At 45.1% G+C, this 5246-nt stretch overlaps 1 non-coding gene across 1 annotated transcript; it reads left to right on the top strand.

Moving 5' to 3' along the window:
- Positions 1-4864: 4864 nt before the first annotated feature.
- On the top strand, positions 4865-4939 carry Trnas-cga. Its single transcript has one exon. It is a non-coding gene; the product is annotated as a tRNA-Ser (tRNA).
- Positions 4940-5246: the final 307 nt, after the last annotated feature.

Genomic DNA, 5246 nt, shown 5'->3' with positions numbered 1-5246 from the left:
ACCAAGACTGTTTTTAACCATTACTGTTAAGCACTGGTTTGCTGTGAGCCACATATGGATTGGAAGAATTTCTACATATTTTCACACTCCCGAACTCATTAAAACCAATAAGGCACTTGGCGTTGATGTAGAATCATGAAATTTAGCAAGAATCAAGGTTTCACGGTACAAGTAAAGCGAAAAATCAGAAAATTATTGATTTTCAATTATACCACAAGAAAAAATATTTCTTTTGTTGTTTGTTATCCGACATCAAACTTGGTATTAAAACATTCTCGAAATTCTTTGAATCCTTCGGGCCGGTAACTTGCTAGCATCATCGCCGATAACAGGCAAAAGTTGAGATTCTTTACTCCCGGAATGGATGAACTGTCTATACACATAATTAAGTTGGTACAGAATGTTCAGTGAGCGAATCCTACTAGCACATGGCCATTTTTTTCCCTGGTCAACAAACAGGTCAGCAAATACTGATCACTACAGCGCCACCTGTCAGTGATAAATTAACTCTGTCACGGAATAATTTTTTCCATTTTACATGAAGTTTAATCGTTTCAACACTTCTGAATCGCGCTAGCGGTGAAAGTCTTCCACTGTTTGTTGTAGTCTTTCTGCTAATTCTTGATGCCTTAGCTGTGTAATGCCAATGCGGATAACTTCAGTGTGAAAAAGCGAGAGTAGTAGATTGCGAATGAATTTTTCCTGGCAGTGTCACTGAATTTTAAACCGAATGCATCAACAACCATAGAGAAGAATTTCGGTTTGTGAACGTTTTCTGCGTGCAGTAGAGAACAGCCACAATTTGATTTTCTTTAAATTTATTCGAGAAGCATTTTTACCAATTTTGAATTTACCCGTTCATCGTCAGACCACTTGCATGCTTTTACCAAAACTCATGATACTTTAATTTGCATGGAAGTTGAAAGCATAAATAGAAATTTACAGTTTCTGCAATATGGTAGTAATAGGCTACAGGGCCATGTCAGAGTGAAACTTAGAAGAAGGGATCGCCTTGAACATTCTATTTCACCGTCTTTCTCGAGACAATCAAAAGATTCACTCAAGCTAAATTCTACCTTGAGTTTTCAGAGCAAACATTACAGTCACACTTCTGAAAATGTCAATTTCTGTTGTCCTTGGACAACTCAATGTGAACTAATGCACCACGTTTTTTTTTTTTTTTTTTTTTTAATGTAGAAGCTATTCTACGATGAAAAGGTATATTCTTATGTTCTAAACCGATAATGAGCTTTTTCAATGAAGTTAACCAAAATCAGATCGTGTCTGTTAGCTGCAAGACGTTCTCAGTATCATATTGCAGCCACGGTTTTCCAATAATTTCAGTGTTTGACAAAATAACATAGATGTAAGCTACTTAAATCTTATGTATCACTTACATGTTTCTAGACACAGAACAGCATATCTCATATCATCTAATTCTATATTCATTTGGATATTACTTAGCAAGAAAAAGACATTCAGTGAGATAATTTATTGATACCCTGAAAAACATTCCGTATGGATAAAAGATCTTTCATATTATTACACTGAATCCTCACGTACCACGAATGCGTGTGTTATACAGCAATTTTACGTAAGAACTTTACTCGACAACCCCCACTTTAGTCTAAACCTGTCTCTAACAAAGACTATATAGGGAAGTCGCAACATATATATATATATATATATATATATATATATATATATATATATATATAATGCTGCTAGTGACGGTTTCTGTGTGCTCCATAGCGTGAAAATGACTTTGACAATACTTCTCATGTTTATTCATACATTGCCGGCATGGCAAGTTGCCTAGACAACGAAACTGGTTCCACTATTTTGACTATTTGTCTACGGCAAATGCTGATGACAACTGTTTCTATGCATCGATCATCATCAGCAAGTGTTTTCCACACCAATATCACCAGCAACTAAATGGTTCAAATGGCTCTGAGCACTATGGGACTCAACATCTTAGGTCATCAGTCCCCTAGAACTTAGAACTACTTAAACCTAGCTAACCTAAGGACATCACACACATCCATGTCCGAGGCAGGATTCGAACCTGCGACAGTAACGGTCTCACGGTTCCGGACTGTAGTGCCTAGAACCGCTCGGCCACTCTGGCCGGCGGATCCTCTGTTCCAGTTGAACCGATCACTGCCCAGAAATCATTATGTTCGTCTACTTGGAGACCAATTGCAGCCTTTCATGGGCTTCATGATTCCAGACAACGAAGGAATTTTTATGAATGTCACTGGGCTAAAGTTGTTCGCGTTGGGTTTGGAAAAAACATTTAGGAGAATTTGAGAGAATGGTTTGTCCAACAAGATCGTCCGACATGAATCCCATAGAACCTTTATAGGAGATAATAGGTCAGTTCCTACACAAAATCCTGCGCCGGCAACACTTTCACAACTACGGCAATTATGGACGGCTATAGAGGGAGCATGGCACAGTATTTCCCCAGGTGACTTCCAACCCCTTGTTGAATCCATGCCACGTCGAACTACTGCTGTACCACGCCGGGCAAAATGGCGTCCGACACGATATTAGGGCCCGCATCTCGTGGTCGTGCGGTAGCGCTCTCGCTTCCCACGCCCGGGTTCCCGGGTTCGATTCCCGGCGGGGTCAGGGATTTTCTCTGCCTCGTGATGGCTGGGTGTTGTGTGATGTCCTTAGGTTAGTTAGGTTTAAGTAGTTCTAAGTTCTAGGGGACTGATGACCATAGATGTTAAGTCCCATAGTGCTCAGAGCCACGATATTAGGAGCTATCCCAAAAACTTTGCCATGTCAGTTATAAATCATGTCGCGGCGAGAGGGTCGGCGGGCAGGCGGGGGAGGGGGGGGGGCAAGTGTAACAGTGCAGTCGTTGTCGTGCTGTGGATACGGAGCGATCTATCTGACGTCCAAAAAGGCTTCGGCTTTCGGGCCGAAAGCGGAAGTATTTCCGAAATGTGTACGTTCGTAAACAGTTCGCCTGCTTTCGTGGTTAAAGTGTACTGTGAATAGAACAGAGGATCCAATCCGAGCCATGTAAACAAAGCCCACACCATTGTGCGCCCACCACCAGCTTGCACAGTGGATTGTTGATAACTAGGATCCATGGTTTCACGGGCTGTGCGCAACATTCGATCCCCACAATCGACTCTCATCAACTGACATCGGGACTCATCTGATGAGGTCACGTCTGGTACCAGATACCAGATACCGTTCCAAACCTGTTAGTTTCCATCGTGTGGCCGTAATCACGTCGGAGACCTTTTCACATGACTCATCTGATTACCAATGACAGCTCTGACAACGCACTGCCCTTTTATACCATATGTACGAGATTACTAAATGATCCTCTAACGAAGCACGCCGCTCTCCGTTGGATCCTCTCTATCTCTTCTATCAACCCTATCTGGTACGGATCCCACATTGCTGAGCAGTATTCAAGCAGTGGGCGAACAAGCGTAGTGTAACCTACTTCCTTTGTTTGCGGATTGCATTTCCTTAGGATTCTTCCAATGAATGTCAGTCTGGCATCTGCTTTACCGACGATCAACTTTATATGATCATTCCATTTTAAATCACTCCTAATGCGTACTCCCAGATAATTTATGGAATTAACTGCTTCCAGTTGCTGACCTGCTATATTGCAGCTAAATGATAAGGGATATTCCTTTCTGTGTATTCGCAGCACATTACACTTGTCTACATTGAGATTCAATTGCCATTCCCTGCACCATGCGTTTGTTACGACCTCTCGATATACTACAGCATCATCCGCAAAAAGCCTCAGTGAACTTCCGATGTCATCCACAAGGTCATTTATTTATATTGTGAACAGCAACGGTCCTACGACACTCCCCTGCGGCACACCTGAAATCACTCTTACTTCGGAAGACTTCTCTCCATTGAGAATGACATGCTGCGTTCTGCTATCTAGGAACTCTTCAATCCAATCACACAATTGGTCTGATAGTCCATATGCTCTTACTTTGTTCGTTAAACGTCTGTGGGGAACCGTATCGAACACCTTGCGGAAGTCAAGAAACACGGCATCTACCTGGCAACCCGTGTCTATAGCCCTCTGAGTCTCATGGACGAATTGCGCGAGCTGGGTTTCACACGATCGTCTTTTTCGACGAATGCAAAACCAGTGTGCCAAGCCACTGCGCCATCTCGCTCGGTAGTTAGGTTGTGTGCTTTGTTTCTGGCCGTTCAGCAGTGCATACTTTCGCGTCCTGAGACGGGGAACGAGCGTTTTAGCACTACAGCACGCGGCGCGAGGTAGGTGCCGTCCCAGCGGCATCGGGTGTGAGGAAGGCGGGCCTCGGGCAGGGCTGGCGGAGCTGTGGGCTTATTAGGAGCTGACGTCACCTCGACTAATTAGCGGGAGAGCGGCTGGCACGTGCTCGAGGAGGCACCGCAAACCGCCGAGGGACCGCGCGAGGGCCTGCCTGGTCAGCACCCTGGGACCCTGGACCCTCTACTCTGCCCAAATTAGCATACGGCGCGCCGCGCACACCATCTAATATGCATTACTCCCCCGCGTGGCTGTCGAACTCCTACGGCTTTTGATACGCCCCCGAGCGCCGAGCAGAATCAGAATCTGCATTTTTGTCCTAGATATCCACCCAAGCTCCACTATTAAGGCAAACGGACAAAAAATTCGTCATCCCTGTGCGCACACACAGACAAATCGTTAAGCCATAACACACGGCCTAGGAATCGATCACCAGCTCATCTGCCCGCACAGTTCCTCCCGACGAGCATTAAGCATTAGTGAAACTTCCTGGCAGATTAAAACTGTGTGCCGGACCGAGACTCGAACTCGGGACCTTTGCCTTTCGCAAGGCAAGTGCGAGAGTCGTGCTTGGATAGCTCAGTTGGTAGAGCACTTGCCCGCGAAAGGCAAAGGTCCCGAGTTCGAGTCTCGGTCCGGCACACAGTTTTAATCTGCCAGGAAGTTCCATATCAGCGCACACTCCGCTGCAGACTGAAAATCTCATTTTGGAAACATACCCCAGGCTGTGGCTAAGCCATGTCTCCACAGTGTCCTTTCTTCCAGGAGTGCTAGTTCTCCTAGTTTCGCAGGAGAACTTCTGTGAAGTTTGGATGGTAGGAGACGAGGTACTGGCGGAATTAAAGCTGTGAGGACGGGGCGTGAGTCGTGCTTGGGTAGCTCAGTTGGTAGAGCACTTGCCCGTGAAAGGCAATGGTCCCGAGTTCGAGTCTCGGTCCGGCACACAGTT

Source organism: Schistocerca americana, chromosome 1 (genome assembly GCF_021461395.2).
Source record: "Schistocerca americana isolate TAMUIC-IGC-003095 chromosome 1, iqSchAmer2.1, whole genome shotgun sequence".
Lineage (NCBI taxonomy): Eukaryota > Metazoa > Arthropoda > Insecta > Orthoptera > Acrididae > Schistocerca > Schistocerca americana.
Note: the sequence above shows the minus strand (reverse complement) of the source record. Positions and strands in the feature narration are given on the sequence as shown.